The sequence below is a fragment of the Cuculus canorus genome, chromosome Z, assembly GCF_017976375.1.
Source record: "Cuculus canorus isolate bCucCan1 chromosome Z, bCucCan1.pri, whole genome shotgun sequence".
Classification (NCBI taxonomy): Eukaryota; Metazoa; Chordata; class Aves; order Cuculiformes; family Cuculidae; genus Cuculus; species Cuculus canorus.
The window spans coordinates 14,652,595-14,675,333 of NC_071441.1; the positions used below are offsets into that span (position 1 = coordinate 14,652,595).

Consider the following 22,739-nt stretch of genomic DNA (forward strand, 5'->3'; position numbering starts at 1 on the left):
CCTATCGTTGGGAAGGAGTCAACAATCACCTTAGCTGACAGACAGGTTGATGGGCCTGCACCTCCTTCCCCCCTCCCAGGAAGGGAAAACTTTTTGTGTAAGAATCACTCACTTTTGAATTTCTTAGGTATTCCCTTGGGAAAATAACTACTAACTCAATTTTCAATTATTATTTCTTATATATGTAATATATATATATGATTATTTTTAACTGGTTATAAACATCTACTCCTACTGCAGCAAATTTATTTATCAATGGCAATCCCAAGATAGACTCTACCTGTTTCTTTAAATAAATATTCTCACACCACTAACTCTGACTGGTGGCTAACTCCTATCCACATAATCCTTTAGTCATGAGCCATCAATCAAGTTAGAGATGGATCCAGCTGCACCTAGACTCCTCTCTGTGTGGAAGTTTAGAAAGCAATGGGGTCTGTCTTGAAACTCATAAATCAACAGGAGGGCATCCTTCAGCCCCCTATCAGAGCTTTGCCTATTTAACATGAGGCATACCATCCAGAAACAAGCAGTTAATAATATTCACTAAACAGACCTAAGAATTCTGTATTGAATTAGGAATAGTTAATCACTAGGCCTAAACCAATACTGCTGCATTAATCTCAGCCGAAATATGTAAGTTTTCTGACTGGTTACCCTCAGTCGGTCACGAGCATCCTGGTAAATCAGATATACCAGTAGGTCAGTTTTTTTGAGACTTCGAAAGAATTCCATAAGGCAACTTACAAAACATATGGAAACAATGTTCAAAAGGATTTTAAGGGTTTTATACATATTTTAAATATTCCTTTCCACATGGCTATCATATCTTACCATTTAAATTACCTTTTCTCCTATCAAGCTTCTCATCATAAAAGCATTTGAAGATTTTAGTGATGATTTATAGACAAAAATATACATTAACTGCTAGATAAGGACAGAAACATAAAGTGTCAGCAAGTATTTATATGGCAATTGTCATGAATGTGTTACGAATGAGAACACAAAAGTGCAAAAAAGATGAGTGTAAAATTTCCCTTTCAGGCAATGATGTAGCTGTGTTAGATGTCTCTTTCTTCAGGAGTCTTTCTGGGGACTAATGGCAGCACTGTTTTACTTTTCTAACTTAGCTATCTATAAACGTTCCTGTCAGTCAGGCATCTAATGACAGATTAATGTTGGGACATTTATTTCCACTTGAACAGTGGTCTGTCAGGATCATAGAATCATTGAGGTTGGAAAAGACCTTTAAGATCATCAAGACCAACCATCAGCCCAACACCACCATGCCTCTTAAATCATGTCCTATGTCTACATACTTTTTGAACATGTTTAGGGATGGTGACTCCATCACTTCCATGGGCAACCTGTTCTAATGCTAGACCACTCTTTCAGTAGAGAAATTTTTTTTTAAAATCTAATCTAAACCTCCCCCAGTACAACTTGAGACCCTTTCCTCTCATCCTTTTGCTTGTTACTTGGGAGAAGATACAAATACTCACCTTGCTACAACCTCATTTCAGGTAGCTGCAGAGAGCAATAAGGTCCTCAGCCTCCTCTTCTCCAAGCTAGGCAATTTCAGTTCCCTCAGCCACTCCTTGTAAGACTTGTGCTTCAGCCCCTTCACCAGCTTTTTTGTCCTACTCTGTACATGCTCTAACAACTTGATATCCTTCTTGTACTGAGAAGCCTAAAACTGAACAAGAGATTCGATGTGCAGTCTCACCAGTGCTGAGTACAGGGGCTTTATCACTTCTCTAGTCCTGCTTGCCATGCTATTCCTGACACAGGTCAGGATGCTCTTGGCCTTCTTGGCCACCTAGACACACTGCTGGCTCATGTTCAGTCAGCTATTGACCAACACACCCAGGTCCTTTTCCACCAGGCAGCTTTCCAGCCACTCTCCCCTAAACCTGTAGCATTTCTTGGGGCTGTGACCCAGGTGCGGGACCTGGCACTTGGCCTTGTTGAATCTCATACAGTTGGCCTTGGCCTATTGATTCAGCCTGTCCAGTTCTCTCTGAAGAAGCTTCTTGCCCTCAAGGGGATTAACACTCCTGCCTAATTTGTTGTAATCTACAAATTTACTGAGGGAACACTCAATCCCCTCATCTAGATCACTGATTAAGACAGAGCCCTGGGGAGACAGCTTGTGACCAGATGCCAATTGAAGTTAACTCTGCTCATCACAACTCTGTGCCTAGCCATCCAGACAGTTTTTACCCATCGAAGATTACACCTGTTAATGCCACCAGCCTCCAGCCTCTCTAGAAGAATGCTGTGGAAAACATTATCAAAAGCTTTACTGAATTCCAGGTAGATAAAATCCACAGCCTTCGTGTCATCTTCGTGAGTCACCTGGTCACAGAAGGAGATCAAGTGGTGAAGCAGGAATTGCCCTTCATGAACCCATGCTGTCTGGGCCTCATTCCTTGGCTGACCTGCACCTGCCTGGTGAGTGCACTCAAGACGAACTGCTCCACAGCCTTCCCCAGTACTGAGGTCAGCCTGACAGGCCTGTAGTTCCCCAGATCTTCCTTTCAGCCCTTATAGTAAATGGGGATCACATTGGCAAGTCTCCAGTTGGGGAGACTTACTCTGTTAACCAGGACTGCTGATAAATGATGGAGAATTGTTTTGCAAGCTTCTCCAACAGCTCCCTCAGCACTCTTGGGTGGATCCTGTCTGGCCAGTGAGGGAGACTGTTTTCAGTTTATGTCCAAAAGTCTTTAAAGTTGACAGGGGGCATACCTGATCTGATATTTCAGTATTGACAAGTTTTGTCCAGGACAATAGGTACTTCCTATAGTGTTTTAGTGGCCCAAGCCTACAGATAACATGAGTCACACTGATGTTATACTGCGTCCTTTACCCCCAGCAGTACACATTTCACCCAGTCTTGAAAAAAAAGTAAAAGTGCTTCATTATGAAAATTCATACCTGCTTTCTTCATTGATGCTGCTTTTGTTACAGGCTATAATGTAGAGAGGTGTGAAAAGTCTGATTTCTCTAATGTCTAGACAGCCCAGAATTTAGTGGAAAACCAGATTGTACCTAATACAATTTTGCGACTTTATCCCACCTTTGCTTTTACAAATAACTGCAAGGAGTAAAGAGCTGGTTTGGCTTCTGCATTTGCTAATATGTTCATTTAGATATCACACAAAGGAAATGTAAACTCACTAACAGAAAAATGATACTGTGGAAAGAAGTGACTCTTAGACTTATTTGCCTGCCAAAACCACTGCTGTGATCTTAAATATTTGAAGTAAGTCTTCAGATTGCGTTGTCTAGCTATCACAGACTGAGCAACAGAACTATAAGAGGGTACACGAACATTTCCAAATACCAAATCCTGAAGAAAACTGTGAAATGTCATCCTTCAGTTCATCTCAGTAGACAAAGAAAATCCAGACCTTTGATGACCCCTGGTGAATAAACTAAGCACTGCATTGAAATGAAAATTGAAGATGTACTGGAACAGTCCAGTCAATTCTCACTAGTATCAAAAAGCAAAGAAAAGTTATTCCAGTGAAAAGCACATGGCTTTCTTATGGCATGCCAAAGAAAGCAGCTTTTCTGCAGCTGGACTAGCACCAGACCTGAAAGTTGTACAAGATTTTAAGCTATTTTAAGCAGATCTATAGCTAATGAACAACATTCCTGCATCCCTATCAAAAAAACAGGTCAATTTGTCATATTTAAGTTATTTTACTGTACAATTGTACAAGTACCCTATTTCTTTCATGACTCCCAGAGGGAGAAACTTTAAACAGTGCAGCAGTCACAAGGAGATTTGTGAACCCAGACACTTCTGCACCAGTAGACATTGCTTAGAGTGCTGAGAAGCCTCTCAGTTTCCCTGTCCATCCTAGCTATTCCTGTCTATGCTAAGCCTGTGTTAAATTCTTCCTTTTGGACTAGTTAGTGACACGAAGTTTTTCATCAAACAGACTTAGTGATTGTAAATAAGATCGTGCATTTTTCTGCAAAATAGTTAAGTGAAACTTAGCATTACAGAATTACTTATCTCTGACTTTTTCATTAAATATACCAATTCCTACAATGACTAAAATAACACAGAATACAAATGAGTCTTTAAAAGTACAGCATCATGTATGTTATTGCCTCACAAACCGTTCTGCACAGGCTGTAGTAAACAAGGCATAGAATTCAGAACTTTTTACACTATGAATGAAAAGCTGAATTAATCCAAATTTATGAAGAAAGAAGCAGAAATGTGAGAATTAACTGCATGGTGTAGTAGTTTTGTCATGGAAATGTGTATAAAGTAGAAGATGTTTAGCCTAGACCTGCTCATAAAAATCAAAATTATGTCTGTCTCATATTGAATATAATTTATTTTATTCAAGCAATATATTTAATTTTTGACAAGTCCCAAACTCAAGTATTTGATGCAAAACACAGACCAGACATTGACATTTCTCAACTATTCATGGTCTTTAGGCAATGAAATCTAGCACATGTGTAGAAGACATAAGATCAACTGCTAATTTAAAACTGAACTGAGGGACTCTTTGCAACAGAATAAAAGGGGAAACTCTAAAGTACCACAGTTTAACATACACTTCTTTGTTGTATAATTTGTTGCATAATTTATCAATAACATTCAACCTGGTAAAGGGACTGAAGAATTTCTTAATGTGTCAATAACATCTTTGCAGGCAATTTTGTGTTTTACACATGATATTAAATTCACTCTGTCTTCTCCATTACCTTAGGCTCCAGTCTAACAAAGCCAGAGAAATTTATTTCTGATCAGGACTTTCATAAATCTTAAATCTAAGGAGCAGGCTATGAGACTAAACAGTTTGCTTATGACAGCAGGAAATGACAGTAAAATCAGCAGAGATACAGGTCTTTGCAGGTTTTTTATACTAGTAAAAAAAGTAAAAAGTAAAAAAAAGTAAAAGAATTCTAGATACATACATAAGAAAAGACAGAGGGATCCTGACCAGATCTCATTGTTGTCCTCACCAAAAGATCTTTCCATTTTAAATTAGAGAAGCATTGCAGCCTGATGTCATGAAATAAGGTCCCTAAAGACTGGGTTATCTTCAACAATAAAAACTTACATATTTCTTTGATTTGCATATGTCCACACATAAATTTTCTTTCATGTACCAAACACACTGTGATTTGACATTTATACATACTGTTTGATATTTATAAACAAAAAAGTACTGATTTCAGTTACTCTGAGAAACAATGTGATGTTTCTAGCAACAGAAATTAATATTATCTGACTTCTCAATAAGGTAGCCATCCCCTTCAAGAGATGCTTGGCCTCTCTTACAGCTAGGAAGAGTAATCTCACGGCAGGTTTATTGAATTAAACGTCGCCCAAGATATAAGATATTTGTATTACTTCCATATGACTTGTGTAGATCAGGTTTAGTGTTTGCCTTTACAGCCCACTGCAAAAAGAACAATAGCATTCTCTCGATTTCTTTTGTAGTATGCTCTGCTTGGTGAAGAAAAGGACAATTTTAATATTTCAATCATATAGACAATTCCTCTCTCTGAAACTTCTGGAGAATCAAGAGTGGAAAACCCATTATTTTTGCAAATGGAAATCTACTTACCTTATCAATTTCCGTCCTGTAGGGCAGTGTAATTTGACCTGATACTTACAAGGATGTTTAGATGTGAGAAGTTTTTTTTCCTGACCTCACAAACAGAAAGGGATATTGTCAGATGGTATTTTTAAAAATCCTTTGTAAAAACCTCCATAATAAAATACCTTTTATTTGCACCACTTTTGCCAGCTCTCCTTTTTTTTTTTTTTTATTCAATACAAACAATAAAAGCACAGCAGGCAGCCTCATTTTTGTGTGTATTCATTTTAACACGCTGTCTCACATGTACTAATACAATATTGTGGCATTTGAGCTGAAATCCCCTGTAGGAATGTGTTTACTTTCAATACACTCTACTGTTACAAACCATTTTTCAAACATTCAAAAAAATTAAATACAAATTATAATTAATCCCCAAACAGTAATGTATTTTTGTTGCGAGTATCATTGAATATCCTTTAAACTACCAAAGTGAGAAAAACTATTTTTCGCTATTGTGGTATATTTTATCCTACTTTATTACTTTGTTTTCCTCATTATTGATTTCGGTTTCCCCTGTTGATTGTATGGAACTCGTACAGAGTATTTTAGAAGCATAAGAAATTGTTATTGCAAAACTACAAGAATTAGTGCTGCTTGTAGTACCCAAAACTGCTTCACATTTTTTTCCCCCTTTTTTAACTCTTTTTAAAGCTAAGCCTCTCCCATGCCGTCCCTAATGTATCTGGATTTTTTTACATAACACCTAAGTGGCAAGTAATTTCTTACAAGAGAGACAACCAATGCAACTTAATAAATATTGAGACAGTGTGGTAAGTTTATGATTTTTTCTTTTTCTTCTACTGTCAGCCGCAACATTCTGCTTGCAGCTCCAGGACAGAATGAAAAGTGACCTGTATGTCATTCTAAAGTGATCAGTAAACTTGCATGTGCGAAACAATATGGTTTCCTAGTATAAGGCCATTGCTCGTGCAGAAGGCACCTTAATAGCCACCCACAATATCCTTAGAATGAGAATAATAAGTTGTCTTGAGGGTTTTTGGAACATTGTTATCTCTCACAGAGAGATCATCAAATATGTGCTTTTATGTGATGCATGCCATGCCAGTTTCTAAGCCAGGTTCTCCATACATTATCATAATGCTTTTCAGAAATCAACTCCCAAATTTGAAGGGATGTTTTTCTAAAACAAGAACATTCCAGAGGTGCAAAACACTGTTCCAGATAGATGTTTATCATTTAGAAAAATATCTGGGTTTAGCCTTAAGCCTACTTAAATGACAGAATCATATAATCATTCAGGTTGGAAAAGACCTCTAAGATCATTGAGTCTAACCATAAACCTAACACTGTCAATTCCACCACCACACCATGTCCCTAAGTGCTACATCCATACATCTTTTAAATACCTCCAGGGATGGTGACTTGCCTGCTTCCCTGGGCAGCCTGTTCCAACTCTTGACAAACCTGATGAAGCCGCGTTTCTTAATATGCAATCTAAACCTCCCTTAGTGCAAATTGAGGCCATTTCCTCTCATCTATGACTTTTCACTTGTGAAAAGAGACAAACACCTGCCTTACTACAACCTCCTTTCAGGTAGTTGTAAAGAGTGACAAGGTCCCCCCTCAGCCTCAGTTTCTCCAAACTGAAGAACCCCAGTTCCCTCAGCAGCTCCTCATAAGACTTGTGGTCCAGCCTCTTCACCAGCTTTGTTGCCTTTCTCTGGACAAGCTCCAGCAGCTCAATGTCTTTCTTGCAGTGAGAGGCCCAAAGCAGAACACAAGATTCAAGTTCATCAGGGCTGAGTACAGGGGGATGATAGATTCTCTAATCCTGCTGGCCACACTATTCCTGACACCAGCCAGGACACTCTTGGCCTTCTTGGCCACCTAGACACGCTGCTGGCTCGTATTCAGCCAGCTGTTGACCAGCATCCTCAGGTCCTTTGACATCAGACAGCTCTTATGTCATTCTTTTCCAAGCCTGTTGTGTTGTATAGTGTTGTTTTGACCCAAGAGCAGGAACCAGCACTTGACCTAGTTGAATCTCATACAATTGACATCAGTCCATCAATCCAGCCTGTACAGATCCCTCTGTAAAACCTTCCTTCTCTCAAGCATATTAACATTCCTGCACAACTGGGTGTCCTCTGCAATCTTATTGATGGTGCGTTCAGTCCTCTTATCCAGATCACTGATAAAGATATTAAACACAACTGGCTCCCGTACTGAGCCCTGGGGAACACCACCAATTCTTAAGTCAAGAAGGGCTGGGTCACAGTAGAGGGAATTTTTAAGTCATAGAAGGTCTGGGTCATTGTAGGGCCAGTCCTTAAGTCATAGGAAATCTGTGTAATAGAAAGGCTAATTGTTAAGTCACAGAAGGGACGAGTCATGGAAGGGAGAACTGTTAAGTCACAGAAGGGACGAGTCATGGAAGGGAGAACTGTTAAGTCACAGAGTATCCGGGACATAGAAATGCCAGTTGTTAAGTTATATAAGGGCAGGGTCACAGAACAGCGAATTATTAAGTCATAGAAGGAGGAATTATTAAGTCATAGAATGTATGGGTAATAGAAGGGTAAATTCTTAATCCTGTAAGTACCATGTCACAGAAGGGTGAATTGTTAAGACTTAGAACGATGGCATATAAATTCAGGTAATTGCCCAGTCATAGAATGCGAATGGTTAAGTCGTAGAAGGGTGAATTTTTAAAAAACATAGAAGACATAGAAGGGATGGGTCATAGAACAGCAAATTCAAAATTCATAGAAAGGCCAGGACAGAAAAGAGCGAACTATTATATTCTAGAAGTGCTGGGTCATAAATGACCCACTCCTCACTTCTCCAAGAATTGAATACTTTTACATTTCTTGATCATTATGCCCAAGGTGGCCTCCAGCCACCACATCACCCACAAGTCCTTCTCTGTCTGCAAACAACGTGTCCAGCAGGACATCATCCTTCATTGGATCACTGGCTAGCTGTGTAAGGAAGTTTTCTGCCACACACTCCAGGAACCTCCTAGACTCTGTTGTTCTTCTCTGTTGTATTCTATTTCCAGAAGATATCCAGTAACTGAAGTCCCCATCAGGATAAGGGGAAGCAATTGTGAGGTTTTCCCAGCTGCTTATAGAATGATTCGTCTGACTCTTCACCCTTATTGGGTGGTCTCCAACAGACTACCACCATGATAATCTCTCAGTGTGTATAACAATTCTTTTTAAAGTTTTCCTTTTTTCCCTCCTATTTGCCATCACTCAGGTTTGTATGCATGAAGTTTAAACCTTAAAATATATAGTAGATGGTAAACCTAGTTTGAGAATTCACTACAGACTACAGACTGTAGAACAAGTTAAGTGCTATAGGTACAACCTACCACTGTCACTGTAGTACATTGTCTTTAACAGTATTAATTTGCATAAATTATAAACGTAAAAGGATCATGCTGTGATAATAGACTAGGAAGATATGAAAACTGAAGGTACAGCTGATGAGTGGGGCTAAACCTATCATTTGAATTAAAGTAAAATTCTGCTCCCCGTCAAAAAAAACTTTATTAAAGACAAATCAACATATCTTAGCTTTTAGGGTAAAAAAAAAGAGAACATCCCTCAAGCCCTAGATTTCAGATTTCGATGAAAAATTTAAATTTCTCTGGGAAAATATCTCTTTCCTCCTTTTTGTCAAATCTCTTTGCTCATCCTGAGTTTCTATCATAAAGCTTTGATTAACTTTTTTTTTTTAACTCATCCTGATTTTTAACTATCATCAAGCTACTGTGTTGCTGTGTGCTACCTGGAGTTCTATTATCTTTAACATTAAATCTTTTTTGCTAGAGATATGCTTTAATTTTAAGTGAGTTAAGATTAATTAGCTACCTCAATGTAAAATCCTGCAGGAGACACGACACAGGCTGTCTTTATCACAGTTTAGGCAGTAGGTTAAAAATATCTTCTCTTAATTAGGATTTACATATAGATGTCAACTTGTGGTGCTTGGTTTTAACACAAAATATGCCTTTTTCCTAGGTGAAGGCAGTCTCATTCATCAAAGATTACACTATCAAACTTGAATAACTATGCCATATATTTATATATAAAAAATATGTCAGCTGATAATTTACTGTTACAAGAAGTGACAGACTGTACTCTGAAAGCTGAAATATCTTCATCATTAACAGAGTTCTTCATGTGTGCATCAGCCCTGATTTGGAGGAGCTGATCCTCACTGCAGCTCTTTTCTGTCTGGACTGCTAACCCTTAGACATAGAATCCAGAATAAAGCTGGGGGTTGTTTACTGAAAAGACTGGCACTTGTGGATTTAAAACAAATGTCACCCAAACTGCAGTTGTTAGATTTAGGAGCAGTTGCTGGTAAAATGCATATGTTGCAACTGACTGAAATCACATCCCTGCCTGTTTTTTCTAAAACAGCGTGGAGTTTCAGTGAGGGTTTGTAATCCCATAACGGAAGACCCAATGCTATCTAGGCCATAATCAACTGTTCTCCTGTTTCAGGTCAACAGAAGAAAGAAGGAGAGGTCTAATAAAGATACTTAGACAGGGGTGCAATGTCTAATCTAGAGATCTCTGTGTCTTCCAAAGGACAAATGTGAGGTGGAAGAAGCCTCTCAAATTCAGGAGTGACGTTAAAGAGGGAAATGAAATACTACTACAAATGTATTGTTTCACACTGCAGAGATCATGGCTAGATCCCAAACCCCTCCACTTCATATTTTGTCTACGAAAAGAATGCAAAATAAATTCTACATTCTTGTTCCTCGAGAGATTACTCAGCAAACCAGATAATAGACAAGACAATTACACAGCATTAAAGGCTCAGATTTATTTTTAAGACTTTCAGGCTCTATTTAGAAAAGCCCTTTGCTAACTTTTGTGACTCTAAAAAGAATTATCCTCACATATTGAACGATGATGTGACTAATGGTGCTAAAGCTTAATAATTCCTTATTCTAAACGAGTCCACACAATAACTGGCTAGAGTGTTTCTGCAACACAAATAGAATATAACAAGACTAGAAGGGTTGTAGTGCAGAAAAAAACCCCTCAATATGCCAGAAAAAGACATTTGTTGTGCTCTCTGCTCTCATTGTGGGAAGTGACAAGGGAGCCCTGAATTTTCTCAATGAGCTAACGTGCATTAGGAAGTTAAACACACTTCCCCTTGCAGGCAGCTCACAAGCTACCTTTTTGCTGCCGTGGCACAACAGAGGTAATGTTGGTTCAGGGCAAGAGCTGAGGAGATGAAAGCCAGGTGGATAATTAGAATCATAGAGTGATTTGAGTTGGAAAGGACCTTAAAGAGCACCTAGTTCCACACCCCTGCCATGGGCAGAGTACCTTCCACTAGATCAGATTGCTCAAAACCTCATCCAGCCTGGCTTTGAGCACATCGAAGGAGGGGGGTATCCACAACTTCTCTGGGAAACTTGTTCCAGTGCCACACCACAAGCACAGTAAAAAATTTCTTCCTCATATCTAATCTAAATATACTCTCTTATAGCTTAAAACCATTACCCCTTCTCCTATCACTACACTCCCTGATAAAGCCCAGGATATGTTTGGCCTTCTGGCCTGCAAGCAAACACTGCCAACTCATGCTGAGCTTCTCACATCCTTCCCTATATCCTGGGCTGCATCAAAAGAAGAGGGACAAGCAACTCGACGAAGGTGATTCTCCCCCTCTACTCCACTCTTGTGAAACCTCACATGGACAACTGCATTCAGTTCTGGAGTCCTCAGCACCGGAAGGACATGGATCTGTTACAGCAGGCTCAGAGGAGGGCCACAGGGAAGATCAGAGGGCTGGAGCACCTGCCCTGTGATGACAGGCTGAGAGAATTGGGATTGTTCAGCCTAGAGAAGAGAAGGATCTGGGGAGACCTTTTAGCAGCCTTCCAGTACTAAAAGGGGGCCTACAAGAATGATGGGAGGGGCTCTTTATCAGGGAGTAGAGTGACAGGACGAGGGGTAATGATTTTAAACCGAAACAAGGTGGATTCAGATCAGATATTAGGAAGAAATTTCTGCTGTGAGGGTGGTGAGGCTCTGGAACAGGTTGCCCAAATAAGTTCTGGATTCCCCCTCCGTGGAAGTGTTCAAGGCCAGGCTGGATGGGGCCTGGGGCAGTGTGATCCAGTGGAAGGTGTCCCTGCCCATGGCAAGGGGGGGTTGAAACTAGATGATCTATAAGGTCCCTTCTGACCCAAATCATTATATGATTTTACAATTCTACGATTGTCATCCACTAGCAACCTGAAGTCCTTCTTTTCAGGGCTACTTTCAGTCCCTTCTCCAGCGAGCCTCTATTTCTAAATGGGATTGTCCCAAGCCAGGTGCAGGACTTTACATCTGGCCTTGCTGAACCTCACAAGGTTTGCACAAGCTGACATTCTGAAGCCTGTCAAGGTCCTTCTGGATAGCATCCCTTCCCTCCAGTATGTTTACTGTGCCACACAGCTTGGTGTCATCAGCAAACTTGTTAAGTATACCCTCAATTAATTAAAAAAATAAAAATAGACATACAGAAATATTTTAGATGTATACTCATATACATATCTATTAGTAAATACTATTTTATATTTGTGTGTGTACATCCATTACAAAAAGCTAGAATGCTTGTGCTTGACTAAATACAGTAGATGGCACAGTGTGGACAGTAGCACAACATATAAGAAGTTCTGTTTCCCTTCTGTTGTTTGATGCTTGAAATGATACAAAAATTAAAATATTTATATTCAGTTGCATTTTTTAAACCATGAATGACAAAGGAAAATTCTGCAGAGGTTTTTGAAGATGTCCTTAGTTTTAGCATTGTATTTGCAATGGAGATCAGACTTAGATGTTTACTGAAACTTCTTGCTGAGCATAAGGAAGTATATGAAAATGTTTATTTGTATTTATAAATAACAGACAATAAAAGCTCCTACTACTGGTGGACTAGAGGAAGGAGAAGAATTCCTTAGGGAGAAGAAGTAAAACATAGGAGTTAAGACTGCATGAAAAGAAAGATCAATATTTCATGTTTGGTGAGAGAGAGAGAGACATATCCAGAGTGTGGCACATCACAGGGAGATGATTAAAACTGCAAGTTAGTAGAAGAGACTTTGCCTTAGCAAGCTGAAAAGATATTAGTGGAAACAACATTTGCTTTGCTTGGAGTGAAAGGAGTGATGATATAATTACAGTTGAAAAAGACGATGGTACTGAGCCCTGAAAGACGTTTCTTACCTGAGTGGATAGATAAGAAAGGCCTTACCTCATATATTATTCGGGAAGTATCTGGAAGAGTTGGTCACAACAAGAATTTGGGGGTCTAGACAAAAGACTATATAAAAGATGGTGCTGCATTATAGACCTGAATAGCAGTTGGTATGACCATTTGTTCTACAGTAATTAAAATGGGTATAAAGAAGAGCTTCTCTTCTGAAAGGCTGCAAAAACAGTAAAAAGAAATCAATTAGAATTACCATGGCAACAACCAACAATCTTATGTGCAAAATGGAAAAAAATAAAACACAGAAACAAAACAGAAAATCAAATGAGAATTTAAGCAATGCCAACTACAGGCTTTGGGACATGTACACAATTTATATTGTGGTTCTCTGTCACCTATTTCAAACAGGATTTCAAATTAAAGAAATTATTTTCATGTTGGTGGTAGTTTAAAGATTCTGAAGAAACTGAGATCTTGCAAAGTAGAAGTATGAAATAAAACCATAACATCGTAGGTCATTTTAGGAAATGAGAGGAGGAGAGAAAAGGAAAAAAACTTACTTTTACAAGCTTGTGCAGAAATAATTTTTATATCCTCATGTTCTTTACATGTCATACAATAACCCATAGGAGGTAAACTTATCAGTTTTAGTCTTCATTACTTCTCTGTGCCAAATCCCCAACAACTTCAGGAATTGTTCACAGTCAATGACGTAATGGTATACTTTCCTGACCCTTTCTGGTTGTTAAATCAAACTGCTGTAGACAACAGACTACTGTCTTCATTTCATGATAGTCTGTAGCAGTGAGTCAACACTTTCTTCTGGAGCAGTATTTTCCAGGGCTTTGTGGACCTATAGTAACACTGTGACCTAAAAATAACAGAACAGAAGCCAACAGCAAAATTCAAGTTCTCTTAGACTAAGAGAACCCTCTTACTAAGACAGAAGAGGAAACAGTAACATTACACAAGAGAGGAAGGGGATGAAGAACTGGAAGGCATATAAGAGGCAGAAAGTGAATGAGAAAGAAATCTAAGGGCACTCATTAGATCTGATTTTTCTAAAATTACTGTGTGTCAGATTTGCTAACGTTCATATATCAGGAAATTTTTAGAGATCTACAGGAGACTTCTGTTTTGAACAAAAACTAATGACACAATTTCATAAGATTTGGTGAAAAATACTAATAAAATACATAAAAATCATATCTTATTGAGCGCTGGTGTTAGCAGACTTTACACAGATGACTACTCCGGGGAGAAGTCAATTTTTTTACCTCTAACTCCACATTTTACCGTTATTTGCATAACTTGCCTGTCTATAATCAAACTCTGTCTTCCATTTTAGCACCTGCATTTAATCCCGTGTTTCTTGACTTGGATCCATTTTGAAATCATTCTGAATATCAGCCTTGCTTCTGTGAAACTGCTTAAAAAATAGAAAAATGGAAATTATGCCTTATCCCACTGGAAATGAAGGCTTTAACTCAGTTATTCAACTGAATGCATTTATTGAGCAGAGACATAACTTAATTGTAGAGGACTTTCAATATGGTTTTGCTTAATAACCTGACAGAGATTGGACAAAATTGTTCTGTTTTGGGGACCCACCATGTTCCCCCAAAAATTTACACTTATAGAATCATAGAATCATAGAATCATTAGGTTGAAAAGACCTTAGAGATCATTAGTTCCATTCGTACCTGTGTACTACTATATCATGTCCCCAAGCATCTCATCTACCCACCTTTTAAACACTTCCAGGGATGGTGATTCAACCACCTCCCTGAGCAGCCTGTTTCAGTGCTTGATAACCCTATTAAGAAATTTTTCCTAATGTCCAATGTAAACTTCTTCTGATGCAGCTTAAGACCATTCCCTGTTGTCCTACCGCCTATCACTCGGGAGAAGAAAGGAACGTTCACCTTTCTGCAACCTCCTTACAGGTAGTTGTAAACAGTGATAAGATCTCCCCTCAGCCTACTCTTCTCCAGACTAAACAACTCCAGTTCCCTCAGCCACTCCTTGTAAGACTTGTTTTCCAGTCCCTTCACCAATTTCATTGCTCTTCTCTGGACATGTTCCAGGACCTCAATGTCTTTCTTGTACTGAGGGGCCCAAAACTGAACACAGTATTCCAGATGCAGCCTCACCAGTGCTGATTACAGGGGCAGAAGCACTTCCCTGGACCTGCTGCCCACTCTATTTCTGATACAAGTCAAGATGCCATTGGCCTTCTTGGCCACCGGGGCACACTGCTGACTCATATTCAGCTGGCTATCAACCAACACCCCCAGTTTCTTCTCAGCCAGACACCTTTCCAGCCACTCTTCCCCTAGTCTGTAGCGCTGCACAGGGTTGTTGTGTCCCAAGTGCAGGACTCTGCACTTGTTCTTGTTAAATCTCATCCCATTGGCCTCAGCCCATCCATCCAAGCTGTTCAGATCCCTCTGTAGAGTCTCCCTACCCTCCAGCAGATCAACACTCCCTTCCAGTCTAGTATCGTCCGCAAACTTGCTAAGGGTGCACTCGATCCCTCCTCCCTGTCATTAATGAAGATATTGAACAGGACTGGACCCAGCACCGAGCCCTGGGGGACAGCACTTGTGACCAGCCTCTAGCTGGATACAACTCTATTTACCACCACCCTTTAGGCTCAGCCATCTAGCTAGTTTTTCACCCAGCAGAGGGTGAGCAGTGGAAGCCAGTTTCTCAAGTGGGATACTGTGAGAAATGGTGTCGAATGCCTTGCTAAATTCCAGGTTCACTATATCCACAGCCTCTCCCTCATCCATCAAGTAGATTGCCTTGTTATGGAATGTTAGTTTGGCAGGACCTGCCTTTCATAAACCCGTGCTAAGTGGGCATGTGTAATTTGTGTCCTAGAAAAGAGCTGGAATCACATCTGCATAACAAATAAGTACCTATTGTTAATTTTATATTGTTGCAACACTTTGACCTTGTACTATAATGAGATTTTCTTGTGCCAAGCACCCAGTAAATTGTATTCCAACACAATGATGAAAACAAAGGAAAAGCCCATTCCTCCCTACAGGAAGTTTGTACTCTGCTGCTACCTGCTGTCTTTAAAACTTTTTCTTCTGTTTAGTGTGTGAACCTTTAACCTGTTTCCCTGGACTCACTCAGAATTTCTCTAATTCTGCAAAGGCTAGAGTTGTTCCTTAAATCTAGCCTCCATTAGTTTATTTCTCTTTTTCTCATCTTTATCCATTCTTTTTCCCCAGCTTCTCCTGGTCTCTGACTAGCATTTTCTTTCTCCCTCTTAAAACACCGCAACTTTTTGTAACTGCAGACCTCAGATATCCGCAGCTAGAGATGTGCTGCTCTGCCATTTCTCAGATATTGGCTGAAGGTTCTTCTGTAGTAAGATCTTCTGCTGCTAGTTAAACTCTTGGGCATCTGCTCTCAATCTATAGGACAGTTTGCACTTTTGATCTTTATATATATATATTCAGTCTGAGATCTTTGTTTCTGGATGGAAGTGGGAATTATCCTAGTGGAAAATACACTCAGAGCTCCAGATTTTTTTCATGGTCTGTCAGGCACTATTGTTTTTCCAGCTAATACTTACACCACCATATTTGGCACGAGCATATTTTGTTGTTTCTGCCTTTGCAGTTCTTCATCACAGCAAGCAAGGTTCTAACTCTTGCGAGATATGATCAACAAGTCACCACTAATTGCCTGTTTTAGCCAAATAACCATCTACCAGATATTTTATGGGACTGATCAATGCATACTTTATTCCTAATGCTAGATAAACTAATTTTCACCCTTTGTAAGTGTGAATCAGACTCTGTGAAGAAGACAAAATTAATGAAAGACAATGTACAGGGAACAAAAATCATCAAGGCAAGCTTGTTTCAACTTAGTAACTTTTTCAAAATTAGTGATTTAAGCCAAACTACTCAAAATTCTGTGAAATCAGGGAGCATGGTAAGTGTGTCATGTAGAATTTAAATATCTTTTTCCCAAGAATGAGATGTGTGTGTATTTCATATCAATACTAGTATCCCTCTTCCCCAGCCTCCCCCAGAAAGGTTGCGTAAGTACATTTCCTATCCACTCAGTCAGCAGAAATCAGGTCAACCCTACTTTATGGCTACATTAGCATTCAGATCAAGCTCGTTTAACTCTCATTCCCATCCAAACCAGTTTAGGCTTTTCATGGCATAACAGATTTTCTCATTGTTTCCACATTTGGCCACTTGAAAGATGTGCTTTCAGTTCCTCTGACTTGCATTACAGCAGCCAGAAGCAGTCCTCACAAGGTCATGGACCAAGTTTTGCTCAGAAGTTGTGACTTATCCACATCCAAATCCTAATTTCATCCAAGAAGACTGTTACTCACCTCGATGGGGTTGAGCATGCATTAGATACCAACACAAAAAAATCCCCTTTTAGCACCTTCCACTAGATCAGATTGCTCAAAACCTCATCCAGTCTGGCTTTGAGCACATCGAAGGAGGGGGGTATCCACAACTTCTCTGGGAAACTTGTTCCAGTGCCACACCACAAGCACAGTAAAAAATTTCTTCCTCATATCTAATCTAAATATACTCTCTTATAGCTTAAAACCATTACCCCTTGATGGATCAAGTGCAACACTGTTGCATTGGAAACAAAAGTAAAAAAATTTGCAGTTTCTGGAAAAATCCTTTGAAAGACACAATATGCTCTAGGATACAAAGATAAATGAGCACTTGCAACACAGAAAAATATCACTTGATCAAAAGTGAACAGCTAGATTTATGCTGTTTCAGGGCAGAGCGTGGTTAAAATCAAACCCACACTTCATCTTAAACACACTAAGGTACTGCTTTTGATAGATCTACTATCAGAAAGTCAAGTTTTAAGAAACCATGAATCTATAAAGTGACTGAGATATTCTCAGCAGAAAATACCCTAACCTGGATCTCTAGATTTAAAGCATAGGAATATCTTTTCATTGTTTCTCGGAAAAGCATTTCCACTGGTAAATGAGACTAGATGCCACTTTTGAGTAATTCCTCCACCCTTTAAAAAGCAGATAGACAGAAGTGTCAGTAGTTGGAGCTGTCTTTCCCACAGGCGTTAGAGAAGTTTCCCTGCTGAAGCTAGTTGCATTTGGAGACACACAGATCTTCCTGGTCCCTGGCAGATGGTCCTCCAACAAAACATGAACAAGCAAGAATGCAGCTTTTACATCATGTTATCAAAGTGCACAATGCAGGAAAAGACAGAACACAAAACTGAGTGTTTCAGTGTTTGTCATCACAGGCTCTTTGTTTCTTCTTCTTCTTCTTCTTCTTCTTCTTCTTCTTCTTCTTCTTCTTCTTCTTCTTCTTCTTCTTCTTCTTTCTTCTTCCTCTTTTGGCTTTCTTTTTTTTGAGGGGGGGGGATGTGCTATTTGTTTGTTTTTCCCAGTTGTGAGGAATGGTATCATTTAAAATGATACACTTAGCTCTTAGCTCCACAGCACCTTGTATGCAAGAGTAAAGCACCCTATTATTCATGCTTGGACTGAAGGTGGTGCTAATGTACATACATCTATTTTCGTCATCTTCAGTGTTGAGATATGTGAAGTACATCATTGCAGATGACAATCAGGCTGATTGTCATTTTTTCTTTCATTATTATTCTTGTGAAATAAATATGCATATCATCTATTTATTACTAAAGATTACTTCACCATCATCTCTACTTGAAGTTGTACAGCATAGATAAAAGTGTTGCATTGTCTTTATTTTAAAAAGGAGATTCATGTGTCTGACTAACGGAAAGAATGCGTGTGGTATGAAAAATTCTGAGAATCATTCATATAAGGTGCAGAATAAACATGTCAAGAATTTACGATACATGTCTGAACAGCATTTTATTTCATATGAAGAATTTCACACCTGCTTTATTTCTGAGGCCTCGAATAAGCATCCCAAGGAAGATTCTTACTGTCTTCTTCAAGTTTGGCTCTGGCTGAGTGACTACAGTTCTTTTTTTTCACATGGCAGGCCACACATTGAAACTTTAATATTAGAATGAGTAATTTTGGCTATGAGTAAGGTGCTGGTCCTGCCCTGGGATACCACAGTAAAATCCACTCCTGTGAGCATTTACAAGGCACATAAAACACACGTCATGTTCTGATTTTATATGTCTCCATATGGCCGCCTACAGCATTCTAATGTCTAATCTTTTCTCCAGTATGCCAAAAAAACCTCAGAGAAGCTGATTACCACATATATGACCATCTAATATGCTTTACAAAGTTAGCCAGTCAAAATACTTGAAGATTTTTATGTTGTTCCATGGTAAAGGTAAAATGCAAAAAAGTGTTTAATTTCTGGCTGCAGTGAGCAAACATCACAGAATGCTACTTGGTTTCACTGTATGTCTTACATATATAGTTCCTTTGGGCTCAAGTCTTATGATACCTTTCTCATTCCATCGGCTCTAAAACAACCAAGACAGACATTTTTAATGAGCACCTGGTATACACATCAATGTGTCAACATATCGTGCTTGAAAGCAGCTCTGAGCAGAAAGGCACTGCAGTGCTCAATAGACAGCAGAGGTAAAGGGTTGGTACACTGATCCTCAGGATCAGACACTGATCCTCATTCGCCTGCTTGAGCCTGGGAAATGCAGTAAGCCACCTTCCATTTGTTTTGCTGCAATGAACATTAACGTGCAACACTCCACAGAGAACAAGAAATAGAAGGTGACTGTGCCAGTCCCTGCAGGACAAATCTGAAAAGCACAACAGAAAACAGGAGCCCATAGGTCCAGCAACGCAGTGCGTGACTGCAAGACCTTCCAGTAATACACCCTCTCATTCCCAAATTCTGGCCTTGTTAAGATCAGAACGTGGAGACAGCCATGAAAACTATGCAGCTTTGATATCTTTTCCTACAGCTAGCCTCTATGAAAAGCAAACTGATGCTCCTGAGCTACTGTTCTATATGCATTGTCACAGCTGCTGAGAACTGGTCTTAGATTGTCTTCATTGTCTCTTAATCATATCAGGTTTTGGCTTCTCTTATGAACACCTGAGAGTCGAGGCACCTGCTTCCTTCATCAAAGAGTCTCTAGCCACTCAATATCAAGGAGATCGGTACTTATGTGGCTGATTTTTCCTTCCAGCCCAGAGATAAAACTTTTTTTTTGTTGTTTTGATGGTTACTCGAAGACTTGCACTCTTTTGTGAAGCAACTTCTGTTCCACACATAAGCTTAATCCAACTAGTAGTTACTAGAGAAGTATTAAGAGGTCAAGGTTGTTTTTCAAGGCTAATATTTGAGGCTGCTGGTTTACCACCTTCAGTTTGTTTAGTTGGTTATTTAATTTACATGGATAGTCTGTAAGTAATACCTCTTTTCAATCTCAGGTCTTGCTTGGCTGTTGGTTATGTGTATCCCTGTGAACTGAGAATCTTGCAGTAATGTCCTTGCAGCTATTAATCCAAACTTTGGCAACAATTTATGAGAAAAACACAGGATATTTTTCTGCATCTCTCTCTGTTTCCTCTTCTGGCAGGAAGAAGCTGGACATGGCACCACAGTTCACCAGCTGATATCAGGATCTCTGGAGCACATGGCCCAACCATCTCTGTTATGGTGTGATAATACACAGGCCTTATTTAAAGTTCTGTCAAATAGCACCTCTATTATTCAAGGCAATCTCATAAGAATACAGTTTGCAAGATGGGATCAGCACCAAAGGAGATTTCAAATAAAGAGATTTCAACTTTAGGATTCTAAAAACATTTGTTGCAAGGATTGAAGTTGTACAAAATCACATTTTAATTCCCATTCAGATTTGTTATTTTTGTTTTAACAATTGGGAAAGCAGATGGGGAAACATGTGAACTCTTTATTCATTATTGTTCAATAGCCAAGTCTTCTTTGCAGATCTGTTGTCTTGCCAAAAGTCAACTTTAAGCATGTAAATGAAATGTTTCAATTTTTTAGTGATAAATATCTGAAACAAGGGTGAAATTCCATAATACATCATTGATTTGCTTTCCTTTTATGAGAATTTTATGTATGATAGGAATGTAAGATCAAAACCAGCATACCATCCCATCAGAAAAAAACAGAGAAATTTTATGTTGATATCCCATATTTGAGCAGCAAGAGTGGGCAGAAGGCAACAGCTCCATGAGGTTTCCATTTTAATTGGCTGGTTTGACTGCATTAATATAGAACACTAATTTCTTAACTCATTGGTTTGTGTTTATATCCTACTTTATAACAAAAGCTCTACTTCTACTACTATTACCAGTATTCCATGAGGAAAGTGAACAGCTTCCAGCCCTATTGAATGTGTTTATTCTGAAGTTATCCACTGTGGTTACTTACCTTTCCTTTAACATTGTCATGAGTGGAGATCATGACATAAAGTGAAAAAAAAAAAAAAAAGAAATAGATGGGGGGTGGCAGATAGGAAAAATAATGAAATAATGTTTACTCCTAATGAAAACTCCTTCAGCTGGAGGTCCTGGAAAGCATCATGTATTATAACCTTAGCCATACGTTCTTCTTTTTTTTTTTTTTTTTTTTTTTACTCTCCATTCATTAACTTGTGCCAGTAATTTACTTTCTTCTAATGAGTTTTCACCTTCATTTTCTAAATGGTTTTAATTATTTCAGTTGGTATGTGTGATACAGTAACTTTCATGAAGGCTGAAGGAGATTTCATCTGACCCTTTTGTGTAGTTTAGGAATAATGTGCACTAATGACAAAGCCAGTAGTTGATTTCTTAAAACATGTTTGGACTGTATTTTGTTATACATATATCTTCCAAAATGCTAAGGAAAGTCCATTAAGTCTTATTATATATCAATATGTTCTAAGATGGCTTCTTTATTTACTGCACAGTATCTTTGGTTACATAACAATTAGAAAAGTGTAAAATTTTTTCCTCATCATTGCTCTTCAAAGATATGACAATAAAGCAAGATAAACAGAAATGAAAGAAAAGATTTTACCTAAGTAGCCAGATTCCAAATAAAGTCTGATCTAACTATTCCTTGCTCTCTAGACTCTGCTTTAGAAATTATACCTGTCTCACTGTATTAAATGCACAAGAGAGTATCACTATACCTTTAGGTCCTTTGTAACAAAGATCAGAAATGTTATAATGTCTTACATGCAAACCAAAATCCACATTAATTTAGTTGGGTTTTAAATATCAGTTGATGATTTTTGCAGGTTTTTTTTTCTTTTTTTCAGACATGTCTGTGTCTAGTGTGGGTTGCTATAACAGGTAACTCCCATGTTTAGTCTTGTTTAGGTATGGTTGCATGAAATAAGAATAATAGCTCTAGTGGTGTGCTGTGATAAACATGATACTATACTTTTATAGCAGAATTGAAGATTACTATGAATACTTACAGGATAATTCTAGAATCAATTACAGATGTCCAGAAATGAAAGGAATTGCACTACACATATTTAATGAAAGAGACTAAATTACAATTTAATTTTGCTTTTTCACATGGGATAGGTCTTGCTCTCTTACAAATAAACCAAAAATCCTAAAAGAAGGTGAAGGTGCCATTGGGTCAAACTAGATAATTAGTAAAGACTAAAAGACATATTCCTTCACTTAAACTGATGAAGTTTCCAGTGACTGAAAAAAGGGGAAACAAAATTCTGTTTTCAAAATGGGAAAAAAAAGAAGAACCAGAGAACTACAGGCTGGCCAGTCTTACCTGTTTGGCTGGCAAGATCATGGAGGAGATATTTCTGGAAACTATGTGAAGGCATGCAGAAAATAAGGAGGTGATTGGTGACAGCCAACATGGCTTCACTAAGGGCAACAGGTTACATCATTAGTGGAAAAAGCAAGAGCAACTGACATCAACTACCTGGACATGTGCAAAATATTTGATACTGTCT

General features: G+C 38.7%; 1 long non-coding RNA gene across 1 annotated transcript in view; it reads right to left on the reverse strand.

Moving 5' to 3' along the window:
• The window catches only part of LOC128850515 (uncharacterized), a 29,242-nt gene extending 15,498 nt beyond the window's left edge, over positions 1-13,744 (reverse strand). The window contains exons 1-2 of the long non-coding RNA XR_008447930.1: positions 13,400-13,744; positions 12,882-13,056 (exon numbers count right to left, since the gene is read on the reverse strand). This is a non-coding gene — a long non-coding RNA (uncharacterized LOC128850515). The remainder of the gene's footprint in view (positions 1-12,881; positions 13,057-13,399) is intronic.
• Positions 13,745-22,739: the final 8,995 nt, after the last annotated feature.